The sequence below is a fragment of the Triturus cristatus genome, chromosome 2_2, assembly GCF_964204655.1.
Source record: "Triturus cristatus chromosome 2_2, aTriCri1.1, whole genome shotgun sequence".
NCBI classification, from domain to species: Eukaryota; Metazoa; Chordata; class Amphibia; order Caudata; family Salamandridae; genus Triturus; species Triturus cristatus.
This window is the reverse complement of record NC_140582.1, coordinates 535,987,073-536,006,606: the sequence shown is the minus strand read 5'-3', so window position 1 is coordinate 536,006,606 and position 19,534 is coordinate 535,987,073. Positions and strand designations below refer to the sequence as shown.

Genomic DNA, 19,534 nt, shown 5'->3' with positions numbered 1-19,534 from the left:
TTATCAACAGTGAGCACAAAACAAATGATTGCATATAGAAACTGATTGAGAACCCCCTCTGTGCTAGCTTCTGAAGCACTCTGTAATTCCAGCGCCTTTGTTGATCGCTGTGCCCAGGGCAGTTCTTCGAGTTCCCCTCCGCACAGAGAATGTCCAGGACCCTGCCCGTGCTCGGGGTGCTGAGATTACACGTGTTCAGGCGCCGTGTGCTTCACTTGATGCTGCTCCAGGATTTGGACATGGTTCATGTTCACATCTGATGATTGAGAGGCGCGTGTGCGCGTCCAGCATGTTGGAACCTGTCCTGAGGCGTTAAGCTGTTAGTAACTACCAGTCCTCTTTAAAGTTTTACATTTTCTACAAGTAGTATTCCAAGTCAGCCTGTGCTCCCTCGTAAACATAGTCCGCCACCATTTAGTTTTCCTTTCTTAACCTTTGACTAATGGCACCCATTACTCATTAAAATATAATTAAAAGTTGGAAGATGTTAGTTCAATTCGCGAACTGTGCCAGTTGCAAACGCTAATGTGCATTCTAAAGACGAGCACGCAGCCTGTCCTCGCGATAGAGACGAAGTGCTCTGCTAGTGGATCGATGCTGAACACCGAGGGTGTGGCTTAACCCTAGAGCGGCCGACCTGAAACCTTGGGACCCCAGGTTCGAGACTGGCAGGAAGGCTCCAACATCCTGTGATTCTGGGTACATCTCTGAATCTCCCCATGGCTAAAAACAAATGTTAAAAAAAGGTGATGTATCTATCTATCTATAATATCTATATCTATATATTATATATATATATATCTATATCTATATATATATATATATATATATATATATATATATATATATATATATATATATATATATATATATATATATATATATATATATATATATATATATATATATAATCAGTTTTATAAAGCTCGAACTCGACCCGATGGTATCAGAGCACTTTACATTGCGGACACATGTTTTTTTAGCCATGGGGAAATTAAGTGATTTACCGGGAATCACAGGATGTTTGAGCCTATGTAAAGCGCTCTGATACCATCCGGTCGAGTTCGCTCTTTATAAAACTGCTGTATATATATATCAGTCACAGGTAGACGTTCCCCCCGTTGTGAACCAAGCAGACTCGCGCTCGCTCCTGCCCCTCTCCGACTGGACCAGAGAGCGTGCAGTATAGACCACTCCCAGGCCAGCCCTGGTCTGAGCGGAGTTTGGGTTGCACGTGGCCCCCTGAGTGCCTTTGAGCTGTTCTTACATAAGGAGTTTTGTGTATGTGCTGTGACTCACAGTAAACCGACCATGACAAGGTGACTTTGTTCAGACTTGAGTGGAGCTAACCCACATTGAAGCTAACTTAATAAAACAAACCCGGCTCGGCTGGCCTTCAAAGGCTCGTGTTGACAGTATCCTAGAGTACTTTAATTTACGCCCAAAAGCGAATTACATTTTTAATATGCCGATCTCTTCCTGTAGGGACAACGACGTGGATGCCACGTGCGCGCATTTTACTTTCTAGGAGCTTGAGCAGTAAGAAATACTAGAAAGGACATTGAAAGTATGCCGCCTGCCGTTTATAATTGTGTTTATGAATTCGTGGTATTGTTTGATATGAAGATATCGCGAATTTGGACACAGATTAAGAGCCTGTGGCTACATCCTGTTGTGGATTTCTTGTTTTTCTCGAGGGAGTTTGACCGGAAGTGTGATCTAGAGGACGAGGGAAGCGTCGCGTGGTGTGGTTTGAAGGGTGAACGCTGGAGTGCTGCCGGCTCTCGAGCACTTGCCTATAAATGGACAGGGGGCTCATGGCCGCCGTCTGTACTTTCTGAAAGTCACCGGCGCAGAGAGACCCGCTGGGGCAGCGTGTGGACACCCCCCTGTGCGTGAGGGCACCTCTCTCCCAGCACCGCACGCAGGGCGGCCAGAGAGCGCGTGCCTCGGCCCGCAGCACGGCCTCCCAGCAGGCCCGGCCGGAACCGAGAGCATCTCGTTTTATAAACGTTTCATTAGTGTAAATTGTTCTAAAATATGGAATGGGAAGAACAGGCAATAAAGGCTTTGCGCGCAATCTGTCACCGACTCCGTGTTGTGGATAGTACTCGAAGGCTCTTTTCAGGATTTATTTGGCTGTCGCGCTTTCAACTCGTATGCAACACACTTAACACCAGAAATAGTGCTGCGGCTTGTATTAATGTGTTACTTTTAATTCGCATGTTTTCCGAGACAGTTACTAGTCACGTTTTGTCACATAACGCTTTTTCTGTAATAGAATCTCCATTTTAAGTGGTAATGTGTACGTATTTGGCCATTTCTTAGTACGTTTTAGAATGGTTTTTAATTCTGAGGCATGTAGTAATAATTAAAAAAAACGTATGCACTTAAGTGAACCCCGTATGGTCAGTCTTAATGTTTATATTAATATCAGCATATTGCATATTGCATAGTACAACTGCCAAGTGCTCCCTATTTTAACCAAAGAGTTGTGGAGAGGAGCAGGAGGGGATAAATAACTCCGTTAAAACAAGCAGACTCATCAGCAGTTAATTATCTAAGAGTTGAAAACGTGATTTCCCAAGATCACACAATCTGACTAAGTAAGGTCGAGGCCTCATCAGTTGGCACCAGGGTTTATGGGTTTCACAGGTGGCACTAAACCTAATCTCCTCCATGCATTCTTAAACCGTGGCTACTTGGAACTAGATTGCTGATGTGTGAACAGGTGGCATTTCTGCATAGATACACGCGGATGAATTCTGCATGATTGTCGTGCATTTTTGTGGTTTGTAGAACTGTCTAACAGTTGCTCTGTTCTAAAGATTAAATAATAGTTGATGCGATGTCATGCTTTCTTGAAGAGTGCCTTTAATATAGCTTGAGCCCAATGCTGTAGTTTTGAGCCCAGGCTTGTAAATATGACTCCCTGGCTCACACCCGTCGTGCTCGTCATCGTGAGATGTATTTTTCAGGCTTGAGGGGCCCATGATGGTCCCTTGATCTGTTCCTGAATCTGCAGTGATGAGCACACGAGAGCGAAACCGTGAGTCTGAATAAGACCCAGCCTGTGATTTCAGACTTTTACTGCTGAAAAAAATGTCAAGTCACAAGCCTGATGTTTGCAACTTTAGAGTATGGTGCAAGCTGAGACAACTCTGTTGTATTACATGTAATAGTCATAACCCACGCTCTGAGTGGTGCTTGACCTTTGATGATGTATCTATAAGTAAAGTAATGCGTGGCCCGTAAGCTCGCATATTAACTCAGAAAACGTATCCTTCTGAGAGTATATGACATAAATTAAATGCTTTTTGACATCTAGATAGTCTAGTTAGCACTTGTAAGCAGAGGTCTGTAAGCATCTAATTCTAAAGCCAGCTTTCCTGTAAGCAACAAAGGTGTGTAGTGAACCTGTATAAGCCGTCATTTCCAGGAAGTGCACTATGTGGACGCATACAAGTTGAATACTCGAAGAATCCTCCAGGTGGAGCTCTTTACCATTCTGCAGATTGACAATGTGCTCGGTATAGAGAGAGATTCACGGCTGTTCAGGAGATAGCTCACTCATGGATTTAACACAATGTTCTTGTCCTGTCTCGCCTTTTTGTTCTAAGAGTTATTCATAAACACTATAGAGGCACACGCTCAGTGGCCGCGATTCAGGTTGCTCCATTTCTCCTCATTTGAGTGCATAGTGCGTGTCCAGATGTTGGACAATTCTGGGAAACTTTGTTTCAGAAGCGATTTAAGCCAACCTAGTTTGAGCTTAATGCAGTGACATTTTATCCCCGACGTGTGCTTCCATTACTGTCACATGGCTTTCCCCCACATGCGCAATAACCCCATTCATATCTGGATGCACATGTCCAATTTGGGAGCTCAGTTTGGACAGGCTGTCTTTGGAATATTCTTTTTTTTTTTAACAAAAGCTGTCCTAGTCTTGGTTTGTATTTTTCCATTAACTGGCCCAAAGACTAAAAGTGAAGGTTTTTTTTGTTGTGATATATTTTCCTTAGGTTCTTCCATTCACAAAGACACACTCCATCGTTAAATAAAAGTAAAGGCGTCCTGCTACTGGTTGTCCCTTGTTAGGGAGTTGAGGGGTGAGCTCACTTCCAGGCATTGTCTAGACAGGCAGTCTCATGCTTACAACTATGGCCTCCCCGCATATGGCTATAGCACATTTGCAACACCCTCGACATGGTGGTGCTAGCACCTTCCACTTGGTGGTGCTGTCTCCTCAGATTGGGGATAAAGGGAGTTTAAAATTGAAACTACATATGTTCTTAAACTAACTGGCAACTTTTCATAACTTCTTTTTCTAACGGAACTTGTGTTTTCTTCTCAGGAAGAAAGGCAAGTTGCTTCATTTGTATTCTTGCTTGTAAGCTACTGCACTTATAATAATTACACAATTAAATAGCCTTGCTATAAAGTTAATGGAGCTCTTTAGGCAAAATCATATTCTTGTCAATTTTATTGCTTAAGCATTGATAACAGTCAGTGAAGAAAAGGGCCCTTGATACTTTGCTATTCATTTAATTGCACTTGAGGAGAAAGCTTTCTTCTTTGACATTTCGTTTTTGATTTCATTTAATGGCTAGTACTTTAAATTAATTTGCCTCCGCAGGACGAGAAGCAAGTTCCTTTGCGTTTTCTGTAATTCCAATTATCTTTTAATTCCAGTGGTAATTTTCTGTAGTGCGCTGCTGGTATTTGTTGTTGCTGTTATCGTGCAGGATTGTCTGTGGTATTTGTAAGCCGCCATTACCTCTCTCAGCAGCTGTGGAATCATGATGGCAGATGGCATTACATGCTAAAAAGAACATCGTACCCACATATCTGTCGCCCTCCTCCCCAGACCCGTACCTGCCCAGTAACCCAACCCATGGGAAACGTGTGCCCTTCGGTTCAGCTGTGCCGCATCCAGCGTGGAGGGCACATATAGAAACCACGAGCCGCTGGAAGGCGCCATGAGCCTGACGCAGCTTCTTGAACACTGCAATGGAGGAACACACAGCAAACGAGTGTCTTTCTGTCTTTTAGATATGTTCCTGTTCGAAGGTCCGCATAACTTTAGTCCTCTTGCATGCGGTGCACCCCTTGGTACATGTAATGCCCTGTAAGAGGGGTTCCAGCGCCGCGGCTCGCTTTCAAGACTGCGGCCGTCTCTGGTTCGCACCCGTATTAGCAGTTAGAGATAAACGTTTGTTAGGAAGTTCAGCTTAACCCGCGGTGGGCTGGTACTCCGCCTGCAGACGTCAGCCTTCTCCCGAGCTCGTTTCTAATAATAAAACGGACTGCAAAATGAATTCTCAAGATAAGGGTGCGCCGCTGCGCCCGGCCTGCGTTTCTGGCATGCTCGGCAGTGACCGCCGGTTCGTCTTGGGTGCTGCTTCAAATAAAGTCTTCGATTCCGGTAGAGGAGAGGGGCCTTCGGACGGTTCTGCACACAAGTCACTTGATGTCCACCCGAGCCATCTGCCTCACGAAGGGGCCATGTACGTCGAGAGGACTGGATATGGCTCGGTCATTTTTGCCTTCACCATGCTGTGGTGCAGGGGGGTTAAACCACCACACCTCCTTCTGCCCGGCCGTATCCCGGTGCGTACCCCTAGGCGCTGTCCGGCTCTGTCACAGATGAACCCTCAGTGGTGACCTGCCTTGATGTATGTCCAGTTTCAGTAGTGCAGGCGTGTAAATCTGAGTATAATAAGCTGGGTAAAATGAGAGTTCCCTGGCCCACAGAGTCTGATGAACATAGATGTTTTGTTAATAGGTGCGGCCTACTCCTCGACGCCCGCTCAGTCAAAGGAGGCGCGTTCAAAAGCCTGGCTTGCAGGGGGGCTTGAAAGGGAGTTAGAGCTTGTCATGTACAGTTTGGGCCGGTGCCGTGTGACCTCGGTGGCAAATCTTTAAGGGATTTGACGGCTGTTCTGAAACGTGTGCTTAAAGGTAGGCGGCAGGGCATTTGGAAAAGCCGGAGATTGCAGATCGAGATTTAAGCCCACACGCACATCAAATTTATATCCCTGCTGCTTTCATAGAACTGCCAAGATAAGTTATTTTTGACTTTGCAATTACATTCAATCTGAGAAGCTAAACCAGCAGCATCATTGTGGCTTTCAGTGTTTTCACTCTAGGCTAGATTTTGTTCTTGCCTTTTGCTCCAAATCACCCCTTTTAAATGCTAACAAGACGTGCAGTTCATGCCCCCCATTTCCATTCACAGGGCCACCAATTTGTTCAGTATATGTAAATATCGCGCTCTCTAGGCCCAGTTTTCCAGAGATCCAAAGAAGTAGCCCATATTGAAGTAAATAGGCTTTAGTTTGCCCCCTCGAAACTGTGGCTTTAACACAATTTGCCCATCTGCAACTAGCAGCACAATGTTCCAAAATCAGACAGGGTTAGGGAGACACCCAGTCGTGATGCTGCCCCGTGCTCTTCCAACTCTGACCTAGGCCGGGCACACCAGCTCCTAATGTCTTAGTTTTGGTGCCCTCACATCGGGGTGTCTATGATAGCAGATAGAAAGCCATATCGTGTGGCTCACTGGAGGCAAAGCCAGAGTGCTCATTTAGCAGGCCTTCTCCTTCTAGCCGTTCTCCTTTTTTTGTGCTAATTTAAAGCTCTTCAAGCTACTTGAGAGGCCAGCAGCATGTGAGTGGATGGAAAAGTAGTGGTGGGGCAAATTAAAGTGTTACACGCGACTTGCTTGCCTATTTTAAAGAACGGGTGAGCAGATTACCAAAGATGGAGTGTTTACCTGAGATAAAGGGAGCATGTGCATTCCTAAATTGGACCTCCTTCTAGCTGAATCTGAAAATAATAAGAGGCTCACACTTTTGCAGCCTCGCTGGTAGACCATCCTTTTCCTCTTGGGTTAATGCAGCTGATTATTTTCTTTAGATGTTCCTTTATATTTAGCCTAGTAAAAATACCCCGAGTTTGCCAAATGGTGGTTAGTAGTGCATTACAAAAATACTAAATGGGTAAATAATACGTTTTCCTTTATCTTCAACTCTCTTTAATTAGCCAACCGTTGCCAGTTCCCATCGTAGTTGGCAAGGTAGAATGTTTTACATAAAAGACACATTTCTCGACTACTGTGGGAAATAACTAAAGTATTCCATGCCTGGATTTGCTGGCTTTTTCTATGCACATTACCACTGCTCAAAAGTAATAAAGTCCCTGTGCTTCCCCACTAAATGTGATGTATATTGAAACTTCCTGTTTGCCCTATTTACCTGCCTTAGAAGTCCCTTATAATGTGTACCTTAAGTGCACCTATGGCATGGAAAGTAAAATGTCATGTGGCCTGCAGTGTGTGTTACTACCAACCAAAAGTATGGCAGATGTTTATGCCGTGAGCAGCACTGTTATCTGGCTAGGCTGCTGTTTAAATGCGCTGCAAACACACAACAGGTAAAAATGCATTTTCATGTAGGAAAAGCCTATTAATATGTATTCATAAGGTACTTCTAAAGTGCGCCTTGTAGACCCTCAGGGCGGAGTACTAATGTACTTCACAGTGGAATAAAACTTTTAATCGGTTTCACTGTGTAGTCCAAACAAGACACTTTTAGGCATAGGTGGGAATAAGATCTTTATTTTCCACATCCACTTAGGAAAGGGATACAAAAAATCCTTCATAGTTATTTCCTGCTTAGTTTTTAAAATCTAACTTAATGGTGAAGTCAGGTATTTGAGAACTTAAGCAGAAAAGTAACAGTGAAAATGTACTTTAGGCTGCCTGAGCTAGAACTGGCTTAAAACCCAATTTGGCACTCATCACACCTCCAGAGATGTAATACACACCTTTGGATGAAAGACTTGATTAAGAGGACAAATGGCTTGCCTTTGGACCCAGGACAGGCCATTGCGTGGTAACTTCTGACCACTGAGCAGGGATTGGCTACCTGGTAATAGACTGGAACAGTTGGAAGAAGAACAAAAGGCAGCAGCTGCAATACCTCTTTTGGCCTGGAGGTGCCAAGGAAGGTTTCTTATATCCATCCCCTCACCCTCTTAGACAATTAGGCTCCAGCCACAGTAGGAGGAAAATCCAGTTTTTACCCTACGAGGTAAGGGAGTGGCCAATAAGCTGGAGACAGATTTGCCTGGTGGCAGCCTGGTCCCACCATCTAGAAACAGGGGCTCCTGGATAGTTTTACAGTTAGGAAGAAATGACATATTAACAAAGGAGGTGGGGGAAATGGATGAAAAATACTAGGATTAAGCAGTAGAAGTTCCCTAATTGCTGCCTAGCGCACAGGATAAATCTGACACCATCACCACCACTACCACCCCACTCAGTCTGAAGAAGAAGGCCCTGCTGGAAGAAGTATCCTGATTTCTGACAATTGGCTCCTGCTGGAAGAAGAGAACTCCTACAAGGATTCAAGGATCCCTGAAATCTCCTGGCACCAGGGGATGGGAATGGATCTCCACAGGTCAAGTGATTGGATTCCTATTTACCTGCTCCAAGGGCACAAAAAAGCAGGAGGGTTCCTGACTCTAGAGGGCCCAGCTGCCTAAATAGGACTGGACCTTGCAGGAGACCTGCCTGCTGAGAGTTCTAAAGCCCAGATGCCTGATTTGAGGGCCTATGTGCTGCAGGATTAGCTAAAAGAAGCTTTCCCAGCAGTAAGAAGCAATCTGTAGGCAAAACGTTTGACTGGGGCAACCCTCTTCTGTGTATCTGACTTATGCTCCGTCTCATTCAGCATGTAGTTGCGCCTACCACATCCTGTTGTGTTAACATATTTCTTCACTTTTTTAGGTGCATATTGCTATAAAACTTTAAAAAAAAGTTTCTCAGGTTCCCCTTAATCTATTTTGATTATATTTGTGTCATTTTTACTCATTACATTTTCTCTGTCTAAATTTATTGGGGAATTGTATGATGTGTTCTTTAGTCAAATAAATTGTTGTAGTACTTGAACTTAGCACACACTCCCCTGGGTGTTGCCTACTGCATGTGCCATATCCAAGAGGGGATGAGCAGAGGTTCTGTCAGAGCTGTGTTTTGGCCTAACCACAATGGGTTTTGTGAGTTGATAGGGATGCCTGCTCTCCCAAATTATTAACCGCATTTCTGACCACAGCCTATGGTTGCCACGCCTGGTTGTAAACAACATATACATTTGATGGTAATTAGCCTCTGGTTGCACGCCTGCAGATGGCACTGGCCCCCTGGGGTGTTAAGCTAGGGGAGACCAATCATATAGTTACTTTATACGCGGATGATACACTGGTCTATTTGACACACCCGGAGAGCTCTATACCATTGCTCCTTACAGAGTTACGGACCTTCGGTGATGTTTCGGGACTTCGCATTAATCCCGTGAAGTCCAAGGTAGTCCCCATAGGGGAGACTGGCCATGGTACCTGTGGCGGAGCGATCGCACTCTGAGCTGCCGTGGGGAGGGGGCGCAGTATTTGGGGATACGCCTGGCGAACACAGCAGCCAGGCTCATCTCGAGCATAATGTTGGTCGGGTCATTGAGGGGTTGAGGGGCTTGATCCGATTCTGGACAGAGCTGCCGTTGTCACTCATGGGGCGCATTGCAATTATTAAAATGGTTGTTCTAACTCGCTGACTGTATGTAATGCAGGACTCCTTCTATATAATCCTGCGGCATTGTTTCCATACACTGGAGAGTCTACTGGTAGACCTCCTTTGGGGTAAGAAGCGTAGAAGGGTGCAGTTAGCAACGTTACAGGGGATGTGGGAAAAGGGAGGACTAGAGGTGCCTCGCTTGGAGTTCTGTTTCATGGCCTCTCAATTGCAGCATGCGGTTCACTGGTTTGACGGTGAAGATAATTGAGAGAAGCAATTGCTAGCGGGAACTTACGGTGACAGGTTCGCTGACAGAGCTGCTGATGCTGGGAGGTGGATTTCCCAAGGAATGCCTGTTTATTGTGCGCCATGTAGCAACAGTATAGGAGAATGTGGTGCGACGAGTGGTGCAACATGCCCTGTTCGCTCCAGATATGCCCCTGTGGGCTTTTCACCCTTTCGCCAGTATCGCAGACTCCATGTCGGTGCGCTGTTGGAGGGATGGAGGCTGCCAGATGCTGGGAGACCTGTAATTGGACAGGATATTTGTGATGCGAGAGGAGGCACAAGATAACTTTGATCTAGGACTCTGTCAATTTCTGCAATATGGGAAAATCTCTAGTGTTGCCCGTGAGCATTGGCCGGGGTTCCTGGAGGAACCTCCTACCACCAATACTTTGAAAGTCTTGTTGTACATGGCGCAGGGCAGGTGACTGATTTCTCATCTCTACAGAGCACTGAGAGATGATTTACCGGGGAAGACCCTGGGAATACAGCAGAAGTGGGATTTACTGGTGGGTGAACTCCTGACAGAGAGCGAATGGAGGTGGGTACATGAAAGGGTTAAGAGGGTTAGTGCACATGCACGGTTTAAGCTCCTCCAATACAATTTAATACATCTAGTGTACCTCACGCCACGTACGCTACACCTAATCTATCCTGCCTGGAGGGATGAGTGTCCCAGATGCAGCTAGCAGGGGGCGGACTTCCTCCACATGGTCTGGCCCCATTCATTATTACTCCCTTATTTGGAGGAAGTACTTGCACGTCTGCGAGGAGCCACGGGCTGGATCATTCCCAGAGGTATTCGGCAAGCACTACTGGGAGTGTTGCCGACGTCAAAACACAAGAAACTAAGCAGGCGATTTGGTAATCTGGGACTGGTCCCAGCTAGGAGACATGTAGTTATAGCGTGGATGTGTCCTCGGCCCCCGAGGCTTGCGGACTGGATTAGGGATGTGAGTGAATGGGAGACTGCGGAATTGGTACGAATGAAATTTGTGAGGTCGGATGATAAGGTTGGGGAAGATTTACTAGTGTGGGCCGCTATGCTGGCGGAACTGCAGGGAGACCAAACACCTACATCTCAGGAGGTCATGGGAGGGGAGGATTTCCAAAACAGGGAATAAGGGTGGAAAACTGCCAAGACCATGCTTATTATTCCAGCAAACAGAAGGATTTTGTATTGTGCACGTAACCATGTAACCTGGCACGGACTGAATTGGGGAAGTTAGGGAGCGGAGTAGGGGAGTTAGTTTATTGAGACACTCTTTATGCATTATATTCGAAAGTATCGTGTGCGGCAGAAAGTTGTCGATAAATGGTAATTGAAAGTAAATGGTCATTCATACAAATGCAATGCTATTACTTATAAATACCAATAAGACTTTGAGGGGAAAAAATGATGATAATTATATATAGTGCAACACTGATTTCTCAGATATAATAATAAAATGCAGATAGCACTAAAATATAACCATAGCAACAAGCAGATCAAGGCCAATTGGCCGCCCATTAATATGATAACACATTCAAACACATGTAACCACAAATGCAGTGTATCTTATGAAAGCCATACCTTTTGAACTTGCTCATGCAGGGGAAAACATTTGAAGAAAGATTGTTTCTTGCATATCTTCTATGCAGAAAGCAAAGAATCGCATGTGGCAGTTAGTATGAGTGTAGTTTTCAGATGTTAAATAGTCCCCTGCGCATTCAGTGGTAGCACGTCCCACAAGGAGGAATGATGCACCAAACAGCCAGTCGCAGGAGGTGAGAGAAGAATGCTCCTCGAAGTGGAGCCAAAGCCTACTCTCTGCGTATTGTAAAGAATTGGTAACAAGAATTCTTCAGATGGCTGCATTGTCACCCACACCTAAAAATAACTTGTGTATATATACTGTACTTGCTTCCACGCGTGCTGATTTGCGATGTCATACATGACAGCTGTTATTATCTAATTGCACAATACTGATGCTTATATTGACCTTGTAAGGATGAAAGCCTGATTTATTCCTTTGGGTATTCAAATTTATGTAATGCTGCACTCCTAGATCTTGAATCAGTGCATAATTCTCTAGCTATCCAACACTAGGGCGTAACCTAGTGTAATAAATACACGTATGAATGATGTTACAATAATTATATGTTTAAACTAGAAAAATCCTTCAAGATATTTTATCGAGGAAAAGAGAACACAAATACTTGTCTCACTTTCCTACAGAGTTGGATTTTATACCGCACCAGGTGAAGCAGTTTGTTATGGATGGAGCTATATAGAGTGCACATTCTCAGGGCGGCTGCTTTCACTGACCTCTTTGTATGTACCTATGCATAGAAGTGATATTTGTATTGTAAAGCACCAACCTAGCCAAAAAGACTGGAAAGGTAGCTGGATTCTGAGAAGTGAAGTGTACTGTTACAGCATTATGATGTATTGTTCTTTAAAGAGTTGTGTACTAAACTCTCTCCTGAACTGGCGCAGGGTTGGATCAGTCCGGTGGATATGGGAATGTTGCTCAAGATCATGGGTGCATGAATGGTGAATGCCATTATTTTCATTTTAAAAACATGTGAACCCCATTCTTTGAATTCCAGCATGCCGGACCCCTTCACCTGTCTGAACATTTTTGCACAAGTGAGTTCATATGGAAGATTGTCTTGCTTTTTGACTGCACTTTTACTGTGCCCAGTGATTTTCTGGATATCTGATGCTCAGTTTTATAGATAGAAGGCTGATATTAATTATTTGGCGAGTTTTGAAGTTACACATACCTCAGACCGGAGGGAACCCCTAGAGAGTCGGTGTATCTGGGCTTAGTTGAGAAAATGTAAGGGGTGCACATGAGGTATGCCACATGCCTTCCTATCTGCCAGTGGGGTATGGTCAAGCCTGCTGTATCTTTGGCAATGTTACTGTCAGGCTAAGGCGCAATAGTCCATCACTGAACACAGTCATTCTCGTCAGCTCAGCTTTCCGATGCCAGATTCTTTCTCTCTTTCTTGGGAATCGCATCGCTTGGGTGAAAACCACCCTATTGAGTGAGACGGACTCTTCTACGGTTCTGGGTGGGCATTATCCTAGCATTAGGAAGCAAACACTCTGCTGACAACCTTACTATTAGCCATTTGTACCAAGAACTGACTGTCAATAGTGGTTGGAGATCGCTAGAATGTGGAGTGTGCTAAGGCCAGCGTGCACTTGAGAGAATTTTCTCCGAATTGGAGTGCCTTTTATCGCTCGTTTTCAGATTTGAGCAGCGTCAAATACAAACGATGCCAGTCATCAGTTGGCTGTAACGCTCTTGTATGTTTCAAATGGGCTTGGTTGGTGTATTGTTCACTGTGCTAACCTATCGCTGGAGTGCTATTATTATACCTCCATCCAGCATCCTACAGACCACTGATGGTGAGAGTCAAGGAGAATTACAAAGCTAGGAGATCTCTGGACATCATGTTTGTACATGACCCTTTTTACTTCAGTCTGTGTATTCGGTGTTTATTCCTGTGTACCTTGGGGTTTACCCTTTCTAGTACAGAAGATCATATTGGTCTGTTCATTGACAGTGACAAGATTGTTCGAGGTGCCTTTGCTTACCACGTAGCTACAACAAATGGAAAACGTTGTGGTGTATGGTGTATTCCTGGAAAATACGGTATGTTCCCACGGCTATAGACCGCACCCTAATGGAATTTCAGACCAGAGATGTCGCTACTCATGTCGTGTTGAGGAATATAAATAACCAGCTTTGAAGGGATTTTGTTGCCACGTGTCACCATTAAAGACTTGGCGTTGGCTGCAGCGTCTAATGTCCATATCGGGGCATTTGAACATGCAGGCACCAGTGTAATATTAGCGTACAATGTCTTTGCATTGACTATTTCAATCATACATTTCGGAATGTGCTTGTTTTTCCTGTTTTTCAAAAACTGACAAGGACTGTCAAAAGAAGACACTACTATATTGTAAAAGAGACCTGGATTTTTTACTCTGTTACCTGGATTTTATGCTTCTGTGTGTCGGTTCTCCTCCCATAGGATTGACATTTTTCAGAAGCATTTAGGAGGTAAAAACTGTAAATGGGATGCTTTCATTGGGATTTTTCAAGCTGAGCAACAAGATAATATGCAATGTATTCCTTCTACAGAGAACTCTGAGTATGTAACTTGCAGATTTAGATCTTGACCCAACCAGTAGAGTTTCATTTTCAGAAGCAGATAACAGAAGTACCACTTTGTTGCGAAATATTAACACCTTTTATTTACAGTGTTTTGAGACTTCGGTGATTGAGGGTACGATGTAAACCAGACTGTAATTTTGCAATGCGACCTGTGTACTAATAGGTCATGTCACAACATCTCCAGTTGTAGGGGGTCCTACCACAACTTGCCTTTTGGAGACTAATGAAGCCAATTGCTATTTCCAGCTCTCTGTGATGGTCTACATGCACTGGGACTGTGGGCTGCAAAGAACAGCAGGACACCATCCCTGCATTCCCAAGTGGGCAGCAGTGTTCCATAAAAGGATTCAGTGTTGCTTACAAAAAAAAAAAAAAAGGTTTCTCTTTGGGAAAACACTGGCGTCTCCCCCAAGGCCTTCTGACTCAATTCCCAAAGTGAAACCTGTCCAACAGTGACCGCTCCCTCTTTGAGGATAGGTTACCATCAACTTTGAGAAGTCAGCACCTTTTCAGTGGTTTGTAACCACAATGGCAGATCTCTTGAGTTTATATTTGATGTGACAAATACAATTTCAAATGTGTATATTATTAGAGATTAGAGTGCATATCGCTAACCATTAACACTTTTAATGAAACTATTATGAATGTAACGTTATTCCAGTTTTGTACCGTAATGTTGTGCTTTTAGGTATTTAATTACTTGTATAAATATCGTCTTGTCAGAAGCACTTCATTTGATGTTGGAGTTATGCTTTACATGGCTGTTGTATGAGTTACAGATTGAGGAGCCAATCAGTGGTGGTGTTTTTGTTTTTTGTAACCATAGCTTCACTTTATCTGCGGATTTTTCAGTGAATTTCAGAGGTTTTTTAAATGTGTTATGGTGTAATAACTATGGTGTGGAAATTCACGTAATTTCTTCTGGAAATTATGTGAAATTTTGGAATAATTATTAAAAATGAAATCCAACATATAGCGCTATATTTTAGTGTCAAATGCGTCCTCAACTTTTTTGGATGTGAGGGTGCATTTCATGCTAAAAAAAATAGCAAAAAAAAGAGACATATAATATAAACAACAGCTGATCACATTTTGGCCATGCGCGTTGATCCCGTGATTCCACAACAGGAGTTTACCTGTATGTTTTTTAATTACGCAACCAGGACTAATGACGTAATTTTGGGAGTTTTTTGTAACAAGTGTAAGATAAAATGCTGGAAAATATACATGATTATATCAGCGTAATGAAAATTTCTCCTTGGCCTAGTTACAAAACTTCTAACCATTACTTCATGTGAACTGTAGTTTTTGGTGAAACAAGTTACCTGTATTCGGTGTATGCATCAGAGCTCCACCAAGCAGATAGGAAGGAGTGCCTCTAAAGCATCAGGCGCCCAAGTGGCTTCCTCTGTCCAAACTATGCATGCATGTTGAAAGAATTCAAACACCAACTGGTTAGTCATGATGTGCTTTTATAGTCTGCCTTATGTGCCAAGAACGAAAGAACATCCTGGATCGGGACATGCCTGGTGGCAGAGGGATCTGGATAACAGGCCAGTCACAGCACCATTTAGAGCCATCCTGCTTCTAAGTATAAATGTTGTAAAAACCAGCTGGACACGTGTCTCAGCTCCTCTTTCGGACCCTTATCTGCACCTTTCTGATTTTGCATAGTTCCAAAGGAACAGAACGTCAGTGTAGAAGCTGCCGAGAAAGGATGTTTACTGGGAAGCAGGTGGAGAATAGGATAGAAAGTACTGTACCAAATCATAGAGGGCATTGTGTAGTACCCTTCTCACCTGGCTAGTGTTACTGGCGTGGCTGGAATTTTTATGTCAAGGATGGTAAAAAAAAAATGCAAAAGCTGGTCCCTCCAGCCCTCCCCTCACACCTTCAAAAGCTACACTTCGATCAGCAAATTCATACAGATATCACTTCCAAGCATTGCATACCTATGTGAACTATTCCTGAATGATTACCGAAGCAAAGACAGACATAACGTGAATAAATACCGGGTGTTTGTGAGAAATTTGGTAAACTTTTTTTCTGGTAGGGCAGCTGATTTCGAGATGATGTAGAGACACCCATTAAATACAATAAAACTAGTAACTTTGAATACTGTGAACATGTTTTTTAAGCTAACTACTGCTTCATACCTGTTTTTAATGATTTATTCTAAATTAGGGACTAAATATTTACTCTGTGCCTAGACTTCCACAGCGCTCCTTATTTTACAGAAGCACTGTCGCTTTCAATGAGGGGTACTTTATCACAGATGCCGCCCAAACGGTGCTACCCATGAAGTGGTTATTTTGCACCAGTGAAAAATACATCCCGTCCTAAAACCAGTGGAACACAGCAGTTATGCAGCACTGTGCTGAAGTTGTGGGTTGGTGAACTACACCACAGCCATGTGTTGGGAAAGTCTTTGTTAGATATGTACACTGCTAAACCACGCCTCACCAAATTTGATAGACAGAATTTGGTCAAATGGATTGGTACGTATAATTCTGCAAGCTGTTCGTTCTGTATTCACAAACATACTAGCGAATTGTTATGCATTGATAAATATGAATATTCCTTCTTTACTCTCTCGTCTGCCTTTCTATTAGTTGACTCAACTGTTGTACAGCTCCAGAGGCTTCGTAGGAAACATTGTCAAAAGTAGGCAAGAGGTGTTTACAAAGTATCACTCGAGGTAGACATGCTTGTTGTATATGAGTGCTTCCATTGTTGCGCCTGCCCCACCGCCAAGGGTCTGCAGCATTTTCTTCCTACCTTTATTTCGCTATATTAAAACCCTAGGTTCTGGCAGATCTATCAATTGCGATGCTTAGGAAGATGTAACGGGCACAGAAATCGACTCCTTGAATGCCGACATGTTGAACCTTAAGATGCCTGCACCTCATTTAGGGACCACCTCTTCGTTGCTTTTGTGGGAAGGCAGTAGTGACACCAGTTCCAGTCTACCACTGGCTATAATGAGTGTCTGGAGAGTGTAGTGTTGTGGACCTTACAACACTTCATCTAAGCAGAGATGATTATGGTCACTTTGGTTGCGTGTCTTCCCAGACCTCTCCAAAAGTCCTGCAGATTTATTGCCCACTCACTAATCGCTGAATGTGCTGTGCTGCCTGCTGTGTAATTTTTTTATGTTTTGCAAATGATACAATGCAGGTGGCCATGTCGCTTTCATGATGCAATAGAGGAGTTGGCATCTTAGTGTTGCTGTTAGAAACTGGGTCTCAGTTGATTACCTGTGCTCAGCTTCTAGTTGTTTGGCACAGAGTAGTCCGGCAAATCTAAAGAGGCAATGCATTTAGTATTTGTGCCATACAAAGACAGTAGCACAATGAAAACACCACAAAAAGACTCCACACAGGTGTTGAACAATACATTATTTCCTGAATAAAACCAGACCAAAACCACAAAAATCAAATCATTACAAGTGGATATATGAATTTTAAAAGAGTACATGTAAAAATAGCGCTTAGAAGCATATATTGCTTAAGAGGTTACGTGAGGTCACACTGCACCTGGGCAAAGTCAACAGTTCATGCCGACCTCGATGGAGCATGGATCGGGTACAGGAGCTATGCAGGCCTGGGGAGCAGGGTACTTTGATCGAGGTTGCAATCACAATATGCGGGGTCGATGTCACAGTTGATTTCACACACACATTGTTGGTGATGCGTTGGTTTTCGAAGATGTGCGTTGAAACTGTGATGCGATTATACTCCGGCAACAAAAGTGATGTGTCGGTTCTGCTTCCAGCAGGCGGGAGATGAATATTTTTCATTGGTGCAAGTATCGAGGTCCACTTCCAGTTGACCAGGCTAAGGAGCAGGGGTGGAGACTTTAATTTCCCTGAGTCTCAACAACAGGAGGCAAGTCAAAAAGCCCCTGGAGATCACTTGGATAGAAGGCAGAGTCCAGCTCTTCCCCAAGCAGGGTCAGAGAGCAGCAGGCAGCAGGGCAGTACAAGAAAAAAGCAGTCCTCCCAGGGCAGCAATCCCACAGAGTATCATTCCTTTATGCAGCACAGCAGTTCTTCTGAGAGAGTTCAGTTACAGGTCCAGAAGTGTTTGATTTGAAGGGGTCGTAGACCCAGTTCTTATAGGTTCTCAGGTGTGCCTTTGCATTGGGGGTAACTTCAAAGAAGGTCTTTGAAATGCACAGAAGCCCTTTCCTCCCAGTCCTGGCTCCAGACTATCTGTAGGGAGTAATAAGCCCTTTGTGTGAGGACAGGGGACTTCCTATTCAGGCGCAGGTGTCTGCCCCTCCCTCCCTTCCTCTCCAGGAAGGGCCATCAGAATGCAGATGACTATGGATGGGTACTCAGACCTAACCTTCCTGTGTTTGCGACTGTCTAGAGAGAGTGCACAAAGTTTATCTGTCACCCACCCCACCCCACCCCAGACGTGTATCGGAGACAGGCCGCAGGGACATAGAGCAGTAGACTTTCTAAAAGTGGCATTTCTAAAATAGTGATGTTAAATCCAGCTTTACCAGTAAAGAGGATTTATCAATCCCATTCCAAAGATATAAGCAATGGTAGTCAGGAATTACAGCGTACAGATGTATTAAGGACTTCCCAATGTTAACCTATGAGAGGAGTAGGCCTCACAGTAGTGAAAAACTGATTTCGCTGTTTGTCACAACTAGGACATGCAAAGCTTAAACGTACATGTCCTACCTTTTACTTACATAGCACCCTCTCCTATGGGCTACGTAGGGCCTACCTTAGGGGTGGCTGATGTGAAATAAAAGTGGAGCTTCAGGCTTGGTAAAGGGTTTCTAATGCAAAGTCAAAATGGAATGAAACTGCAAACACAGGCCTTGCCTTGGCAGGCCTAAAACAGGTTTGAAAGGCTAATTGTGAGGGTGGCACAATCAGTGCTGCAGGCCCACTAGTAGCATTTCATTTACAGGCCCTCTGTATATGGTAAATCACTTTACAAGGGACTTACAAGTATGCTAAATGTGTCAACTGTGTATACACATATGTTACCATGTGTAGGGGAGAAGCACATTCACTTTAGCACTGGCCAGCAGTGGTAAATTGCCCAGAGTCCTAAGGCCAACAAAAAGAATCGGCAAAAACAGGAGAAGATAGGCAAAACGTATGGGGGAAGACCACCCCAAGGATGCCAGGTCTAACACTAATCTGCTAGAGGAGAGTGACAGTTTGTCCCTGTTAGAAATGGCGATTTCTGGTTGGCTAAGGCTTGCGCCAAAGTCAGGCAGAAACCACCACTCTAGTCAGGGCAAGGACGTTACACGCCAAAGATAACCCCTGCTCACCCCCCTTGGTAGCTTGGCACGGGCAGTCAGGCTTATCCCGGAGGCGATGTGTAAAGCGTTTGCGCGCGCACCCAGCAACAACACCCAAGGCCCACCACAAAAGAAACTCCACACAAGGCATTATATAAAAATAGCCTTTGTATTACCAAAACACATTACATAAGAACACACACTTTACAATGTGCCTACAGGCACGGGC

General features: G+C 44.1%; 1 protein-coding gene across 3 annotated transcripts in view; it reads left to right on the top strand.

The window, feature by feature from the left end:
• The window catches only part of FBXW7 (F-box and WD repeat domain containing 7), an 806,951-nt gene that overhangs the window by 540,421 nt on the left and 246,996 nt on the right, over positions 1-19,534 (top strand). The window lies entirely within an intron of this gene.